This window comes from Alexandromys fortis, unplaced genomic scaffold (genome assembly GCF_014885135.2).
Source record: "Alexandromys fortis isolate MF-2015 unplaced genomic scaffold, M_Fortis_MF-2015_v1.1 scaffold_1, whole genome shotgun sequence".
Classification (NCBI taxonomy): Eukaryota; Metazoa; Chordata; class Mammalia; order Rodentia; family Cricetidae; genus Alexandromys; species Alexandromys fortis.
Window position 1 is genome coordinate 10,592,822 of NW_026067927.1, and position 19,835 is coordinate 10,612,656.

At 43.1% G+C, this 19,835-nt stretch overlaps 1 long non-coding RNA gene across 1 annotated transcript in view; it reads right to left on the minus strand.

Annotated features, from left to right (window-relative positions):
* Positions 1 to 19,835, minus strand: part of LOC126502999 (uncharacterized) — an 86,055-nt gene that overhangs the window by 53,230 nt on the left and 12,990 nt on the right. The window lies entirely within an intron of this gene.

Consider the following 19,835-nt stretch of genomic DNA (forward strand, 5'->3'; position numbering starts at 1 on the left):
AGAGACAGCTCCAGTTCCCACTATTTGGAGCGCCACAAAAGGACCAAGCTACACAACCATAACATATATGCAAAGGGCCTAGGTCAGATCCATCTAGACTCTCTGATTGTCAGTTCAGTCTCTGTGATCCCTTAAAGAGCCCACGTTAGTTGTTTCTGTGGGTTTTCTTGTGGTGTCCTTGACCCCTCTGGCTCGGACAGTCCATGCTCCTTCTCTTCTTCAGGGTTTCCAGAACTCTGCCTAGTGTTTGGTTGTGAATCTCTACATCTGCTCCCATCAGTTGCTGGATAAAGCCTCTCTGATGACAGTTGTGCTAGATTCCTTTCTACAAGTGAAATAGTATCATTAGGAATCATTTCATTGACTTTTCTTCTAGTCCTGTTTGGTTCTATTCTAGGTCTCTAGGCTACCTAGTCTCTAGTTCCTGGCCCTCCAGGCAGTGTCAGCGGTGGGCTCCCTCTCATGGCATGGGTCTCAAGCTGGACCAATCATTGGCTGGCCACTCCCCAGTTTCTGTGCCCTCTTTACCTTGGCACATTTTGCATGTAGGACATTGTAGGTTTAAGGTTTTGTGGCTGGGTTGGAGTTCCAAACCCTCCACTGGAAACCTTCCCTGGTTACAGATGATAGACAGTTCAGGCTCTATATCCTACGTTACTAGGAGTCTTGAGGTCACCCTAGAAGATTCCTGAGTTACCATTAAAGTAGGATTCTACCTCACCCACAAGATGTCCCAGAATTCTGGATATCTCTCCCAGTACTCTCTCCACCCCCCACCTGATCCCTCCTGTTACCATCCAATTGTTCATAGTCGACCCTCAAAATCTCCACTTTATCAGGGAAATTCAAACATTCCCCTGCCCCAAACTCTCCTTGTTACTTAGCCTCTCTGGGTCTGTGGATTGCAGGATGTTATCCCCTACTAAACAGCTACTGTCTACTTATAAGTGAGTACTTACCATGGTAGTCTTCCAGGGTCTGGATTACCTCACTTGGGATAATTTTTATAGTTCCACCCACTTGCCTGCACATCTCATGATATTATTTTATTTAACCATGAAAAATACTCTATTAGGTATCTATACCACATTTTCTCTATCCATTCTTCAGTCGAGGGACACATAGGTTGTTTCCAGTTTGGGATAGTAGGAATGTAGCTGCTATGAACATAGGTGAGCAAGAGTCCTGTTGGTATGATGGAGTGTTCTTTGGGTATATGCCCCAAAGTGCTATAGCTTACACATGAGGTTGATCTGTTTTCAATTTTCTAAGAAACTACCATATTGATTTCCAAAGTGGCTATACAGGTTTGCACTCGCACCAGCAATGGAAGAGTGTTCCCCTTGCTCCACATGCCTAATCAGCAGGAGCTGTCACTTTTGCTTTGATCATAGACATTCTGACATCTAAGATGCTATCTCAGAATTATTTCAATTTGCATTTCTCTGATAGCTAAGGATGTTGAACCCTTCTTTAAGTGTTTTCAGTCATTTGAGATTCCTCTGATGAGAATTCTCTGTTTAGATCAATACATCACTTTTAATTGGATCATTTGGTTTGTTGATGTCTAGTTTCTTGAGTTCTTTATATATTCTGGATATTAGCCCTCTGTCAAATGTGGAGATGATGAAAATCTCTTCCCATTCTGTAGGCTGCTGCTTTATCCTATCCTATTGACAGTGTCTTTTGCCTTAAAGAAACTTCTCAATTTCATGAAGTCCCATTTATTAATTGTCCATCTTACTTTGGTAACTGGTATCTATCAAGGAAATTGCCATTTCTTTTAAATTATCCAATTGCGTGGAGCATAGGATTTTTTTTAGTATGACCTAATGATTCTTTGAATTTCCTCATTGTCTGTTGTTATGCCCCTCTTTTCATTTCTAATTTTATTAATTTGGATATTCTCTCTCTGTGGATAAGGGTTTGTGTATCTTGCTGATTTTGTCAAAGAACCAACTCCTTGTTTCATTGATTCTTTGTATTGTTCTCTTTGTTTCTATTTTATTGATCTCAGCCTTCAGTTTATTTCATGGCATCTACTCCTCTTGGGTATGTTTGTTTCTTTTGTTTGAGAGCTTTCAGGTGTGCTGTTAAGTTGCTATCTCTCTAATTTCTTTATGTAGGCACTTAGTGCAATGAAATTTCCTCTTAGCACTCACTGTTCCTATTGTGCCCCATATGCTTGGATAGGTTGTACATTCATTTTCATTGACTTCTAATACATCTTTAATTTCTTTTTTATTTCTGCCTTGACGCAGATGTCATTCAGTAGGGAGTTGTTCAGTTTCCATGAGTTTGTAGGCTTTCTACTGTCACAGTTTTGTTGATATCCAGCTTTAATACATGACAGTCTTATACAATGCAGGGGGCTATTTCAGTCATCTTGTTTCTCTTGACAATTGTTTTGTGATTGAATATGTGGTCAATTATAGATAAAGTTCTGTGAGGTGCTGAGAAGAAGGTATATTCTTTTGTGTTTGGGTGAAATGTTCTGTGGATATCTGTTAGTTTTTGTCTAGATAACTGTCCATTTTTGCAGTATTGAAGTCTCCCACTATTAATCTGTAGGGTTCATTGTGTGATATAAGCTTTAGTAATGTTTCTTTTGCAAATGTGGGTGCCATTGTATTTGTGGCATATATATTCAGAATTGGGTTGTCATCTTGGTTGATTTTTCCTTTGATGAGTATGAAGTACCCTTCCCCACCTCTTTGGATTACTTTTGGTTGAAATCTATTTTGTTAGATAGTAGAATGATCAGCTTTCTTCTTGGGTGTATTTCCTTGGGAAATCTTTTTCCAACCATTTACTCTGAGGTAAAGTCTATCTTTGATAGTAAGGTGTGTGTCTTGTATGTAACAAAAGGATGGATCCCTTTTCACATCCATTCTGTTAGCCTTTGTGTATTTATTGGAGAATTAAGTCCATTGATATTGAGAAATATTAATGATCAATGGTTGTCAATGTCAATTCCTGTTATTTCATTGTGGTTGGTGGTGATGGGTGTGTGTGTGTGCCCACATGCACGAGTATGTGCGTATTTCCCTTCTTTTTGTTTTGCTGGTGTGTGATTATTTATTTTCTGTATTTTCATGAGTATAGCTAGCCTCCTTCAGATGGAGCTTTCCTTCTAGTACCTTCTGTAGGATTGAATTTATAGACAGATATTGTTTAAATTTGACTTTGTCATGGACTATCTTGTTTTCTTTATCTATGGTGATTGAAAGTTTTGCTGAGCCTAATAGTCAGGATTAACACCTGTGGTCTCTTTAAGGAATCTCTCCAGGGCTTTCTAACTTTTTGGAGTCTCCATTGAGAAGTCAGGGTTAATTCTATTTGGTCTATCTTTTGTATGTTTTGTATCTTTTTCGCCTTGCAGTTTTTAATATTCTTTCTTTTTATGTATGTTTAGTGTTTTGATTATTATGTGAAGTGGAGATGTCTTTTCTGATCCAATCTATTTGATGTTCTGTAAGCTTCTTGTACCTTTATAGATACCTTCTTAAGCTGAGGAAAATTTTCATTTATATTTTTGTTAAAAATGGTTTCTGGGTCTTTGAGCTGGAATTCTTCTCCTTCTATTTCTGTTATTCTTAGGTTTGATCTTTTCATAGTGTTCTAGATTTCAAGTATGTTTTATGTCAGGAATTTCTTTTTTACTGAAACATCAATTTCTCTCATTGTATTGTCTGTACTTGAGCTCTTGAACTCTATTGGTGATGCTTGAGTCTTAGTTCCTGTTTCCTTACCTAGATTTTCCATCTCCAGGATTCCTTCAGTTGTGGATTTTTTTTTCTGCTCTATTCTATTTTCAGGTCTTATACAGTTTTTTCCATTTTCTTCACTGGTGAGTTTGTTTGTTTGTTTTCTTGACTTTCTTGGTTTTCTAAAGAATGTGGTTCTTGTTACCACTGAAGGCTGTGGAGATGCCCAGGGACTCTATTAATACCTGAAGCCATGTTGGTATCCAAGGGTCATGCTGCTGCCAAGGTCACCAAGGTCATAGAGATTGCAGTAGCCATCAAGGGGCATAGTGAAGTCTGGGCCTAAGATGTGGCTGGGGACCATTTCTGGGGCTATGGCCCTATTGCAACCAAGATCTATGTTTATGTTCTTGGCTCCTGTTACCATCAAAGGCTATGTGACTGTTTAGGATCCGGGTCACTACCTGGGTCCATGTTGCAGTTCAGAACCATGCTTCCATGGGTCCCATTTGGATCCAAGAGGCCTACACTGCCACCTGGGACCATGGTAGCAACTGGAACCAAGCTGCTGCTTTTGGCCATGTCTGGATTATTGTTCCTGATGTAGTTGGGGGTCTGTGTTGATATCTGTTGCCTGTGTTACCACAGGGGGCCATGTGAACCATGTGTTCAACCATGTGTTGAAGTATGAGGGACATATTGAACTTGTCACACACCTCACTGGCCCAGAGAGAGCCACACACCCCCTCACCAGAGAACTGACCCTGAACCCCACTGGTCCCACCTTTCATAGGAGAGTGGCCCCCACGCACACACTTGGGAAATGTGACCCTAACCCTCACCGTGGGATTGAGAGAGCTGGCTCCACCTTTCACCGGAGAGGGTTGAATTAAGTAGTCAATACTGACCAACTCAACTACTACCCAGGCACACATCCAGGACTTTGGGTGGGTACTACCCAACATCTACCCTATCTGTGATCTACTAGGGTACATGAAGGGACTGATCCTGCAGAATCATAGCAACAGGTGCTCCATGACAACAGCAAGATGTCTGAAAGGAGATTCAGTAAGGGTCTAACTTTGATGGTGTACACTACACAATGAACAATTGCAAGGGAAGTTGTTTGGGCAAAAGAGTGCACTACATGATACACCACAGCTCCCAGTGCCACTAAAACAAATGCAAAGTTGATAGGGAAGCAGGAAAGATGGAGGAGGGAGTGGGTTTTGTTTGCTTATTTGTTTGTTTTGTCTTTTGTGTGTTGAATTATTATTCTTATTATATTTTTATTATTTGTATTTTTATTATTTCCTTCTAAGTTTTTCTTTGGAAGGCACTACAAGCATGAAGGACAGATGCAGAGAGGCTGGAAAATGAGTGGGATTGGGGTGCATGATGTAAAATTCCCATAGACTCAATTAAAAATCCTGTTTAATAAATCAATAAATAAAATGAAAGAATGGAAGCTTGGCAAGAAATAATTGTTCTAAAGCAAGACTAAACATCACCAAAGAAAGTACCAAACACAAACCTCTATGTTCAGCATCCGAGGATCATGGTGGAATCGTCTGCATCCCAAATGGCTTAGGTAGAATCACCCTTCTTACTTAAACTGGCTCTATTCTATGTCTAAAGGTTTTCTCGTTGGATGCCCGATGATTCTAACAGCTCCTATATTCTGTAGTCACTGTTGTAATAGGCTTCACAGTCATGACTTTAAACTGTGTTCCCTGAGAACCTCTCTATAAGGACTCCAACCCTCCTACCCTGCTCTGGCTCTCTGGAACAATGATGCAAGACTCCATGACCTCCTCAATCTGCATCCTTTTTCACTGTAAACCTCGTTGCCAAGCTCCACTGTGAGCTTGTCTTGCAGCCTGACCCTTCTATTCTACAATTTCAGGATAAATACTTCCTTGGATAATTGCATTTGAGGAACAAAGAACAATTTTAGTGGTGCTCTGTTTTGTCTCTGCTTTCAAATTAATTTGCATTCTTACCTCTGGAGTCTTTGAGGAGTAAGATCTTACTCCCAAGACATTTTTCCTGGTGTCCCAAGGCAGAGTGCCAGGTTTATCATTAATGGCACTAATCTCTTTAACAATTATAGTTGCTTCCAAAGCTAACTTGTCTGTAAGATTAAGCTTGTTTATAGTTGGTTCCTTTGAAAACTACACATTTTAGCACCTTTCTGATTCACCTTTTTGTTCTTTCTCACCATAGATTTGATGAACGCAGAAGCAAGAATCATACCACAGCCTCAAAGCTTTCCTGTCCTGAAATTACTTCCACCAAACAAATTAGTCAGTTATTCTTGTATTCAATCTCACCCAAGTTCTCAAGAAGTGTGAATAATGCCTAAAGATTCTTTATCAGAATATTGCATGAGTGTTCTCTAGTCCGATTCCTAATACAGGCCACATTCTCCCCTGAAACCTCATGAGCTGGGCCTCCACTGAATACATTTCTCTCAAAATTCTGGTAATCCAAATTACCAGAATACCCCCAAAGAACCTCTGCTTACAGTATGCTAGGGCTTTTCTAGCCCATAGTGTCAAACTCTACAGTGTCTCTTCCACAGGCAGTTTCAATTATCTAAGAACCACACAACCAAGTTTACTGTATTATTTACTCCACTTCTGATAACAATTTCCAATGTTAGTTCTTTGCCTTGTTTCTATAACAGAACTGACAAAATCAACTTAGAAAAGAAAGTTTTTATTTTGGCTCATAGTTTGAGGGTATAGGAGATCACAGTCATGATGGCAAAAGATTGAGGAGTCTGACACATTGTACTACCAGGCAAAGAGCAGAGAGCAATGGATGCTTGTCATCAGCCCACTTTCTCCTTTTTAGTCAGTCCTGGACCCCAGCCTATGGAATGTTGTCATCCATATTTAATGTGGGACTTACCATAGGAATTATAGTAGCCAGTATAATTAATCACAGACATCACCAGTGAATTGTTTCCATGGTGATTCTAAATCCCATCAAGTTAAAAATCAAGATGAATCATCACAACTAGCAAGGCCATTCTTCTTAGTGGGGACTTTCTGCAGCATCCTTAGTCAAGGTAGATCACCATGTGATAAGGAAAGACACATTCGTGAGACAGGGCCAACTTGTTCCTAGAGATAACCACTCTGAAGATAATCTATTAACCTTCTAATCCACAAACTGATCAATGCATCCATTAGGGGAAAACTCTCATGACCCAATTGCCTCTTACAAGTCTTACCTGGGCCTGCCTCTTAATCTCCTACAAAGAGGATTAACCTTCAGCATGAGTTGTGGTGGGAGTATTTGAACCATGAAACCATAACTGAAGGCATTGAAGAGCACCCCACTCAGATGCATTTGTTATAATGAGTACCCATGAGAGCCTAAATCCTCCAAATGAATATTATTCAACTTAGCTATGGCATTTTCTGCAGATTTTTACTCCGGATAAGTTTCACAACATACCCTTTGTATTGCTGTTCTTTTGAGCTTTTTTGCTGTTGTTTTTGTTGCAAAAATATATAACTTCACAAAAAACCAAGGTCTAGAAAATAGCTTAAGTTGAGTGCCAAGAGCTAGATGCCAATAGTCACATATTCACTGGTCAAAAATGAGGGAAATGTGACCGTGAACAGCTATTATCTTTATGTAATGCATTTCCATTTTATTTCATTTTTATACCTTTTTGAATTTCTAATGTACCCAAATAGAATATTTTACTTTCTTAATTTAGAAGAAATTATTTCTTGGTTTGCAACCAAATGAAGAACTATTTATGGCACCCAGGGACATTCTTTACTCACTGCCGTGCCAGTTGTAGAAATTAAAATTATTCTTTACAAATATTCGGGAGTATTTTTGAATAGTCTGAAGATGCCGAGATATGAAAATGGACAATTTGTAAGCAGACTGTCCCTCCTGTACCAGAAGCCTTACAAGTATAATTCCTAGGTTAGTAGCATCACATCAAAACAGAAATACGAGTGCTTTTCTCTGCACACACATGTGCAGGCACATGCGCATTCACAAACCCGGCTACTGACTCAGAGATCCCACGGGTGAGGAGTTTTAGCAAAACCAGACCGAGAGCCAGAAAAACACTCGCCCAAGACTTGGAGACTTGTGGGCGGGCTCTCGATGTCAAGGGTAGGTGGCAGTCCTGATTTCTTCCTTCCAGGTCCACACCCTGTCAATTTATTGTTCTTCTGGTCAGCGGGGAGTGTGGATACAGCCTTATTGCCTACGTATATTCTCCCAGGTGCCTGTAAATCTAGTCTCTTCCTAATCAGTCTTCAGTTGTTACTGTTGTCATTAGTCAAACTGCGTCAATCAGCAAAGGGTCCTACAGCTGGATTCCATGAGGCTCAAGATGAGGAGCCTCCCTACTCTTTTTAGCTGGGCTGATTCTGCTTCTCCTCATCCCTCATAGGGGACCTTGGTCTTGCAGGTGCCTTGTCAGGCTTCACGGTGTCCTATGCCTTGTACCTGTGCTACCACAGCAAGTTGAATGACTTACCTGGGGTGTAAACCCGGGATCTTACTTCCTGAACTCTGAAGAACTAAGCGTGTGAGTGCAATAGAAGAGAAGGACAGGGCACATGCCACATTGTAATTCTGTGTTTCTGCTCTCTATTCATACCCCTTGGTACTATACCCTAATGGAAACAGAATGTTTTTATGAAATAAATACACATAGCAAGGAATCAATCACCGTCTTGTTACTGCAACAGATATGACGGACACGAGTAGATGTCTGTCCTCTGTCTGTCACCATTTAAAATGAGCCTACCAGGGAGGACAGATTGCAAATTACACACAATGGCCCTAGATGATACTCTTTTTCAGAGCTGTTTGAAGAATCCCAATCTGCCCTTTCTCAAATCATCACAATCAGTAGCCATTTTGCTTCTGGTCTTTGCAGCTACTGCCAATCCGTGATTGAGGCAGTGGGAGGTACTGGGGGGAAGTGACAGGCCTCCAGCAGTCCCCAACAGGCCAGCTCACTCTCAGCCTGACCTTGAACACATTCCTCATGGCCTTGGGCTCCCTATGTAACTCAGAGACTCACTAAGGAATTTCAAGGGTCCTCCCATTACAGGCAATATATAATTCCAATGTGTTGCCTTCAGGCAAACAAACATGTCTCCTGCAAGCCCTTTTGAGACAAATCAGCCAAATTTGTGCCTACATTCCCTTAGTCACCCAACCAGCATTTCCATCCAGAGGCTCAATCTGGTTGGAAGTTCCAGGAATTAGACATCCTGACTAATTTGCCTGACCCCCACAGCCAGTGAGCAGCCTTGGCAGGCCCATTTGGCATTCTGGTGACATTTGGCTTAACTCTGGCTCCAGCAGGACTTGTCCCAGACTCTGTGCATGCCTGTCTTGGGTGTTCTGACATTATAGATTAGAAGCCCAAATTGCTGAGACATCACCAATCCTATCTAGTGAATCTTGAAGACGCTTCTGCCAATTATAACTCCCAGAAGAGTCTGTCCCAACTTGGGCAGCAGGAGTCAGTCTTAAATTACCTAGAGAGCCCAAGTGCCAGGCCTGGGTTCCATTTGTTTACAAAATAGGCACTTTCAAAGGTCCTTTACTAGGGACTGGCAATTCCCAGGTCCCCTGCTATAGGCTGATGCATAATACATAAGGTGCTGGGAAATGTGTATTCATGAGGGCGGCTTGGCTTTTGTCAAAAAGAACTGTGAAATATTATGATGGAACAATTTTCATTTCTGCCACATTGTTTTTATAGTGCATTCATGACTGGGGATTGAGGGCTTTTTGAGTTTTGTCTGGTGCAGATGTTGCGGTGCGGAGAGCTGCTTCAGACGTCGTCTGTATTTTCCAACTTTGTTGCTGACAATTACACGAAGCAGGGAGGGAGGCTCACCCGTGGAGACAAAGGATGTATGTCCTCAAGTGATCTGGCCTTGATTTATTCAGGAAGGGGGGGTGAGCAGTCAATGATGGAAAGAGGAAAAGAAGGCAGAGGAAAAGAAGGCGGGAGGGAGGGAAGAGGACCAGACGAAACTGCAGGACAAAGAAGCTAATTCTGCTGCCATGTTCTCTGAGTGTCAAGCCTGGGCTGTGGCTTCCAGCTCACCCTTGTCTCCCGCACATTCCTGCTGTTCCTGAGGGAGCATTATTTTCACTTTAGGAGGAAGAAGGAAGCAGAAGCCTGGCAAGAATAGCGGGGTGTGTGAACTCACACAACCATGAGTGCACATTTATATAGGAGCATGTACGAATGCTACCAGACAACCAAAAGAACTGAAGTCAAGTTCAAGTGCCATCTATAGCCATGTGAGCAACAGTCACAGACAGAGGGTGAGAGAGAGAGAAGTTACCACCGTGATTGGGCACCAGTGTCCATTGGCAAGCACTCAGGAGCAATCATCACCACTGTAGGCATGCACAGGAACACTGTGAAGCCAGTGTGCGGCCACATGCTGCACATTCACATACAGGCAGCTTATTTCAGGAGACTCAGAGACTTGCCTGAGGTTCAACAGTTCTTTCATTTAAAAGAAAGGGTGTGTGTGTGTGTGTGTGTGTGTGTGTGTGTGTGTGTGCGCAAATGTACATGGAAGCCAGGGTTTGTTTGATGTTGGGTGTCTTTCTCAATCCTTCTCTTTTTATGTTGTTGTTATTGTATTTCTGAGACACGTTCTCTCTAATAGGTAGCCCTCGCTGTCCTGGCTACCTATAGACCAGGCTGCTTTCAGACTCCCAGAGATCTGCCTGCTTCTGCTTCCAAAGGCTGGAATTTAAAGGCATGCTCCATCATGCACAGCTATTTTTTTCTTTTGTTGTTGTTTGTTTTGTTTGTTTTGTTTTTGAGATAGCCTCTCACTAAATCTGAAACTTAGGAACTGGGCTAGATAAGACATCTTTAGGCCTCAACCTCCCAAGAACTGAGACTAGAGACCCAAACCACCAACCTGGCTTTTATGTTGGCACTAACATCCGAACTCAGGCTTGCTCCTATAGTTTTTTTTTTTTTTTTTTTGTGCCAACATTCTAGTTCCAGATTCTCTCTGAATCTGGGGCCTGCTTCCTAGCTTTAGGAATACTAGCTCCTTACAGCTCCTGATGAGTTCCTGAAGGAAGAAGCTGGCTTTGTTACCCTAAATCTCACTTTCATGAGTTGAGGAAAGCTCAGAATGTAGGTAAAATATATTCACATTAGAGGAACCTCTCATGAAAGAACGGGTGGCAATCTGTGTAAACTGGAAGGCAAAGGGGAGCGGCATGCAGTGCTGGACAGAAGGAGAGCAACACAAAAGGGGAGATGCATAAGAGGCTCATTGCCTTGAATCAAGGCGAGAGCAATGCATATAATAGAATGGAAACTTTGAGAGCAGCCTACTCATAAATAGGTGGATCAGCTTACACTGACAGAAGTCAGAACTGGAGTCAGAAAGCCCATGCAGTATGGCTAAAGGGGAAGTCCATGGTGACCCAGAGTGACACACAGCTGGGAGGGAAGGGTCCCTAAGGCAGTGCCTGAAGAAGCTGTTCCAACTCCAGATGTGTATAGGACACATGGACCTAAAAGTGGTGAGCGGTGTCAGGAAATGGCCTAGGGAGGTAGTATTTTTCTAGCACATGTGCATGTACACTTGAAGCCCCCAGTTCCATCCCCAGCACTGTGCAAACCAGGCATGGCCATGCACGCCTGAAATCCCAGCACTAGGGAAATGGAGGCAGGAGAATGAGAAGTTCAAGGTCTTCTTTGACTACAGCATAAAATGAAAAGCAACCTGGGATACAGGAGACTATACAGAAAAGAAGAAAGGAAGGGAGGGGGGAGGGAGAGACTGACAGAAAGACAAACAGACTGGGAAGGAGGAAAAAGACAAACAAAAAAGGAAGTCATGAGATCATCCGCCTTCTTTCCCAGGCTAGAACATTCATTGTACTGATAATCTGTACATGGAATGAGTGTCTGGAATTTCTGATGATTACCACTTAAGGTTAGGATGGAAAAATCTCTACAAATCCAGTCCCAACACACCCTCCCCTTCCTAAACAGACCCAAGCTTCTTCTCATCTGAGGCTCTTTACACTGGCTCTTCTCTCTGCCTGAAGCATCTCTTCCCTACACAGTCACACAGCCCTGCTCAGTTCACCTCTCTAGCCTCAATTTATCCAGCAGTTTCTCCCACTCTGGGTCTCCAGTGTGCTCAGTGCGCCTCCATGGCAGCTTTGGTGGTGGTGATCTTGCTGCTGTACTTGCCTGTCTCCAGAGCTGTGGGAGTCGGGGTGTCATCTGTTCACCCGTCTGTCCCTAGGACTGAGGATCCTGGGCAGGGCCTAGACAGGGCTCTGCCTATGTTAGAGAGTGGATGAGCCTGCTCACAGTGTGAGACAGGAGAGCACTCACGGTGCATGCCTAAAGGGATTAAAACGCAACACTTGGCGCATGTTCTGCACAGAGCACTTCTGTCTGACTGGCTAAAGTGCACCAGCCATGGGCAAGCAATAATTAGCATGAGGGAACAGATCAAAGCTCTCCCCAGTCCAATCCAAGAGGCTTCCCCGGCCCACCAACCCCTGAGCAATAGGGCAGCCTCTTACACAGTCTTCCACAGACTTGGAACAAATGTGATTTCACCACTCCACGTTCACAGCCACCAATGTCGCAACCGTTAGCCCCAGTTTCACCACCAGCAGAGCAGACAGCAGAGCCCTGCTGGCAACAGCGCCAAGAATACTGAGCTGGAAAAATATTTTAAACAGAGGTGATTTTGCCCCTGAGGTGTGTTTGGTAATGTCTGAAGACTTTTCTTTGCTGTTGTCATTTTAGGGTAGAGGATTGCTAATCTTCCGCAATACACAATACATGAGCTAGCACTCACAATGAACAACTCAGCCCCCGAATGTTAACAGGGTTGAGGTCCTGAAGCCCTAGGGGGACGGACTTTTCAGGAGCTCTGTGTCAGCAACTTGTGCTCTAAGCATTTGTGGGTGGCTCATCAAATTTCCCAGAAGATTTCTTATATTCTCATTTGTTTGGGCTTGACCCACCCATGTGTCCTACCAGGACATGTGTCCTCTCTGTAATCTTTATGTGTGTGTTCGTTGTATGTAGTGTGTGTGTGTGTGTATGTCTTTGTGAGCATAAGTGTGGTCATGCGTGTGCCACAGTGTCTGTGTGAACTATGTGTGTAGGTCCTTGCTTTCCACCTTGAGACAGGGTATCTTGTTTGCCATGCTAGTCAGCCCAACTGGCCTGGGAGCTTCAAGGATTCTCTGCCTCCCAGGTCCCTATGGAAGGGCTTGACTACAGACACACCCTACAAAGTTTCTAGCTATCTAAACTTGTGTCCTCTCATTTACAATACAAACATTGGCTCCAGCCTCAGGACACCAGCCTTCTAATTAGTCAGACTTTCTCAGGTAATCTAATCTCACTACCAAGGAGTCTCCTTTATGCATATTCTCTCTCTCTCCCTCCCTCCCTCCCTCTAGTCTTACAAGCCCTTCTATCTCAGCTCCATGAGGTCTTGGTTGGGATGAAGGAAAACACAATGTAGGAGCACTGTTGGCTTACTCTAAAGATCCTGATGATTTGTGCCACTGCCAGCAGAGAGAAGCGTCTAGACACCAACCTTCAGAGGCGGGGACTTCCAGGGCCAGCTGACAAAGCAGCTAGAAATATTTCATATCAATCATTCCGAGTTTGGGCACTCTCAAAAGGTTAGCCACAGCTAATTCTGACCAGACTATCTGTAAAGCGTGTCCCAGACGGCATTACACACAAACACAAGGCATTGCCACAAGGCTGAGTGACGTCAGAGATGGCAACGTACACCAGAAATGGGGTTCTATTGACTGCCCTCTCTTGGCCTCTCTGGGCTTCACTGTCCACATCTGTCACATGGGATCAGTCATGTCTTCCCCTGCACATCTGCTGTGGAGACCAGAGGACAGGAGAAAAACGAATCAGTGAGACACTGAGGAAACCCAGAGATTATTCTTTGCCAGTAAAAAACCCTATTATAAGTTATTTCAGTAGCCTCCCCAGTCATTACCCTAGCCAAGTCACAATTCGACAATATTTTAGTGGCAAGTTAACTATTGTTCCAAATACCATGTGCCATCTTAGACTTCCTTATGTGGTCCTTGAGTGTTTTCTTGAACATTAAACTGAAAACACTGCAAAGGTAGTGTCCTTTGTTCTGGTTCTGGTTGTCATTTGGTCATCTATGTTTTCCCAGAATGTGTTGTGATACACACACACACCACACACACACACATATATACATATATATATATATATATATATGCACAAATAAATAAGTACAAACTTCTAGATGTTGCAAACAAACTGATTCAAACATTTCCTCACCAGTCACTTCTGGTATGTCACAATGAAGGTGCCCCTGGGCTTGATAACTAGCTATACCTCTGGTAGAAGCTGTTCTATCTCCCTGCAATCTAGACAGTTAATAAAGGTGTCCAGCATTTATTCTATTCCTGGGATGACAGAATCCTTCCTTATCTGTAAGTGACTTTTAAACACAGCTCAGGCATCCTGAAGCATTTAGTGGTTTCATTAAGAGTTTCCCCGAAAGAGAGGCAAAAGCTGGGTTTGCCATTCAGCTTCCAACCACCACGTTTGTGTAAGCAGAACCTGAAGTGGACACTGCCGGGGATAGTTTAGAAGAAATGCAAACACGGGAAGTTACATGTCACTTGGTGCTGGTAACAACAAGGCATGGCTCTTATTAAACTTTGACGATGCAGAAATCTAACGATCTGCAGACTTCTAATTAAGACTCCAATGGTGTCCAGCACCATGTGCCCTGCAGCTGTGTCACTGGAGAAAATAAGAAAGTGGCCCTTGTATCCCATTGCTGTTGATGCTAGGACCGACTCCGCACCCCTCCCCTCCCACATTTTGTGAGGCTAAAAACATGCACAAATAATACTTTTTAAAGCTTCAAGTGCCTTGTTTGTTTTTGTTTTTCCCTCTGTGCTCCAGGCTAAGTGTCCCCTGTTTTCGATGTGATCTTTGGCTAAGCTTCTGAGTGACTAGGTTCCACACCCGTTTGGCAGGGGAACAGGTGGGCAGCTCCCAGGTAACGGTACTAGAATGAGAGAGCAGCCACAACTGCATCGCTTGAAGGCCCCAGATGATCCAACAATTACGTTCTTCATCGTTCATATTTTAGAGCAAGTAGCGTTTACTCTAGACTGCGTTTTTCATCTGGGAAACTCATCTGCCTCTGCTTGGGGTGTGCGGGTCCCCCTTCTCCAAGATGTAATTTCATTCCCCTGGTACCCCTTAGCAGACAGAGGCTTCTGGTGATTAGCCAAATGGGGGGAAAAAGGCTTGTACTTTCTTGCCCCATTATGCATCAATATCTAATTTTCAAACACATCCTCCTTCTCCTGAGAGCCCAGTGCACTAGTGGCTTCTCTCCCCACACTGATCCTGAGGCTAGAACAACTTTGAGTCGTAGCATATACTGAGAGAGAAATGGGAGTGGCTCCTCATCTTAATGGATTTCCAATTTTCAGAGATCATGTTTTCAGATCCAATGCAGGGAACCTTGGGGCTTTCATATCACGGTGAAGAAGAAGCAGAATACACATGGGTGAAGCCATGGGCTTCAATTCCCTTTGGCTGACAGCTTATGAGTTAAATTCAATTCCACTGTCTAGTTTGCAGGTTGGGTGTTTGGATATGGAAGTGGCTCCCAAGATGCTAAGGGAATCTGGAAGAATGACAGTTATCAACATTTACATGGATGTGAGACCATTAACAATGAAAGCATAACAATATGTTTTTATTGAGATACACAGACAAATGCATGGACTAGGGGGTTGCACCTGAAAACATGAGATGCTGGAAGTGTCAAATTGGACTAAGTTTAATGTTCCATATAACTAAAAGCTAACCCTCAAATCTAACAAAAATAGATGGTTGGAATTCAACAAAGTTCTGCTCCAGAGCCAAGACTTGACTTGGATATGCAGAAGACTGTGTCTCACTCTGGTCCTACTCTAAACAGCTGTTCTCAGCTCCAGCAAGCTTCTCAAAGGATGCAGAAAGCTGTTGAGCATGGCAAAGTTGAGTCCATGGAGAACTGGAATGATGTCAGCTTTACACACTGAAAAAGGTGGTCTGGGAGAAAGGACAGTGTGACCAGCCACAACAGCATGGCTTGGGACTTAGAAGGTACCAGAAGGAGTCTGCATCCTAACAAAACCCTTGTTTGAAAGCCAATGCTCCCAGCACAAGTTCTGGAGAGGATGTGGAGTAAGGGGAACTCATCCATTGCTGGTGGACCATGAAGGGTTCATCCACTGAAACAGTTTACTTGAGCTAATGGGAGCTCACCATCCAGCTGGACTGGGAAGGAACAAGCATAGGACCAAACTAGTCCCTCTGAATGTGGTTGACAGGGCAGACTGAGGGGCCACTCGCAGTGGCACTGGGATTTCTCTCTATTGCATGTACTGGCTTTGGAGGATCCTATTCTCTTTGGATGTTTACTTTGCTCAGCCTAAATGTAGTAGGGAGGGCCTTGGACCTTCCAGAAAGCAAAGTGCCTTACCCTCTCTGAGGACTAGATGGGTTGGATGGGTTGGGGTGGGAGGGTGTGTGGAGGGAATGGGAGAAGAGGAGGGAGTGGGATTTTGAATTGGTATTTCTAAATATATATATATATATATATATTTATATATATAATTTATAAATATATAACTTAATTTACATATAATATATATATAAATTAAAAAAAGGACAGAAAAGAAACCCACTGTTCCCGAGAGCTACACTGGTCATCTCTGCGATACAGCACTCTGACATGCGCACAAGGTAGCCACGCTCACTTGCTGTCCTTTCACCGTTCTGTTCCCTGTCATCCCTGAGTAGACACAAGGGGTCAGAAGATTTCTTTTTTGTCTTCTTTGCCCTACTGAGAGGCACAGTGATCCAACAGGAAAAGCATGGGTTTGGTAATGAAATCCCAAAATGAAATCCCAGTAATCTGAAATCCCAGCCCTGTTCTCTGGTTGCCTGATGACTTGGGATGTTTATTTATTTAGCATCTTTCTCACTCACTTTCATCCTCTTTAGAATGTCCCACACTGGGTGTTAGAGTTGGCACTGCAGTTTATAGCATTGCTGTTCTTCTAGAGGACCTGGGTTCTGTTCCAAGCACCCACACCAGGCAGCTGTCAATCACCTGTAACTCCAGCTCCAGGGAGTCCGATGACACCTCATCTGGCCTCCATAGGCATTCAGGTAGTGTGTGCGTGTGCACACACACACACAAATAAGAATACATTTTTAAAAACAACAAAAAATGTTCTCTATCAGGTTGTTCTTAAAGTTTAAAAAGCTAGTTTTGGAGCTGGATCATGGATCAGGTCAGTGATCTTAATTACAAAAGTCTGTATATGCTTGATATACGTTTTCCCAATTTCTTTACCCATATTTGGTTGGATCCACGGACGTGAAACCAACGGGTAAAGAGGGCCGACCTGAGTCTCTGTTTCTTACCATCTGTAACTCCAGTTCCATGGAATCCAGCTACCTCTAGATACTTTTTGGCCTCTGAGGGTACTAAGTATACATGTGGTACAAAAGCTTACATGTAGGCAAAACACCTATGTACATACAATAATGTGTGTGTGTGTGTGTGTGTGTGTGTGTACACACACTAGTCCCTATATGCCACATAGGGCGATAATTAGTACATACCAACTGTCCCCAATTTCTCTCCATAGGCCCTTTTCCAGTCCTTTCCCTCTCTTCATCACAGAAAACACACTTGAAAATCAGCCAGTGGAATCAAAAGTCCAAATCAAAAGAAGCGAACATGCAGCAGTAAGGTAAGGGAGTGCCATTTTTCAAGTCATCTGAGAGCTGAGTCACACCATTTCTGGGCTACTGTTTCCTCAGCCATGCATGGGAGATAATCATGGCTCCATACAGAGTTTGGTAGAGGATGGAACTGACGTGTTAGAACATCGAAAACAAATTCAGAAAGAAGGTTGACAGGTTGACATCACTACCTGCTCCCTAAGCAAAAAAAAAAAAAAAAAAAAAAAACAGCCACCCCTAAGCCATCAGCTAGGCGATCAGTTGAGCTCTCATTAGCATAAGTATTTTGCAACAATGTCATTTTAATACTCCCCAAGAGCACCTGTTATCTGTCCCACAAATTGGAGCCTCTATGCATAACTCATCAAGAAGCACTTCCCATGTAGCCTAAGTGAAGGAGTGCCATTCCACCCAATAAAGCAGATGCTAAACAAAACAAAACCCACGCTGTGACTTTAATAGTTGATCAATTTGCAGATAAAGAGCCTTAATTCTTCTCAGCTTTGGCCTGACAGCAGGAGGTGAGTTTCCACTCGGAGATGACTGCTTTGCCAAGAAGCAGAGGTTCAAATTGGCCCTCTTTCCCCTTAGGTTCCAAATCCAGGGATCCAAGCAAATACGGATAAAACATGTATCAAACATATATAGACTTTTCTAATGAGTCTCCAAACACCATAGCATAGAACTATGTATATTGCACTTATATTACATTAGATATTACAAGTACTTTAAAAAAAATGCCTTAAACAGTATGGGTGGATTACATAGGTTACATGCAAGTGTTATACCTTTATATAATGGGATTTGAGTATCTGTAGGTTGTGGTGTCTGTGGGTATCCTAGGAGCAAACACTCAGATACTGAAGGATGACCATAAATATTCAAACTGTGGAACATGCATAGGAAAGTTAGACCATGGTACAAAGCGATACAGAAGAATTTTCAAGTCGTCGGGGGAGGTGGCCTGTTTCAGACACACCTGAGCAGCCTGGGGCTTGGTGGAAGAGTTTTGTTGCGGCATATTTATTTTGACTCCACGTGCTGCCCAGTTGTAGAGACCAGCCTTCTAAGTCAAGCATGGAGCTGGCCATACACTGTTAGTAACTTGCATCAGACAAGCAGAGTGAACAAAGCAAGGAGCCGGGGTCTAGGCTCCAGTTCAGCTGCCTGCCTACCTCTCTGTGCCCTCTGAAGGCTTTTCAGCTCCCAGGAACTACGCCTTTGTCATGGTTTGGCTATACTTTACCAAGTTTCCCTCAAGAGTCCTTGTGCTAAAACAGTATTGGGAAATGGCAGAACCCTTGAGAAGTGAGGCCATATGCACATCTCACGATTGATGTACTTATGATCATATCTATCTCTCTGCTCCTGGACAGCTTCCACTGGGAGATAGAAAGGGAGATGACATGATGGTGGTTATAGATTAAATTGTGTTCTCCTCCATACTCATGAGCTAAAGTCATCCTCCGTTCTCAGTACCTCAGAAAGTGGTGTGTGTAGAGAGGATTTTAAACAGTTAATGAATTTATAATAAGGCATTGGGCCGACCCTTATCTAATCTGCATCCTTCTAGGGAGAGGCAGTTAGCATGCTGGCATGTATAGAAGGAAAGTCAGCTGTCTGCGGACACAGAGAGAAGGGGCTGTGTGCAAACCAAGAAGAGATGACAAAGAAAAAACCAACCCTGTCCACACCTTGACCTCAGGTCTCACACTCCCCAAGCCTTTGGAAAGTTTCTCTGCATGAGCCACCCAGGCTGTAGTGCCTTGTGATGGTATCCACAGACGTACAGGTGACATGATCTTTACCCATGTTTGCAGCTGACAAATTGGAATACTCGCACTTTCCAAATGTCAAGTTTTCTTTGGAACGAGACAGTCATTTTCCTCTATCTTTGGGGTGTAGAGAGTAGAGTTTACAACATATTCTACAAAATACTTTGCTACTTTAATGGTTTCTCTCCCCCTTGTTTAAAATTAACTCATAAAAAAAATCCTTGCTCATTTGGCCTAAGTAGTTAAATTGTTCATTTGAGCCAATGGCTGTTAATAGTTCATATCAAGAAGTTTGACCTTCAGGACAACAGGGAGCTCCATAAAGTGGCACAGACACACCGTCGTGCCTGCTATCATTGAACTCAGCTGTCTCTGAGAGCTTGGGACACGTGTGACATCTGTGGTATGGCTAGGACAATTCCCTGTGCCCCTCTGTAACCCAATGCCTGTGTCATACTGAAAAGCTCCAGCCAGGAGAAAAGGTACTAATTGAAGGCCTGC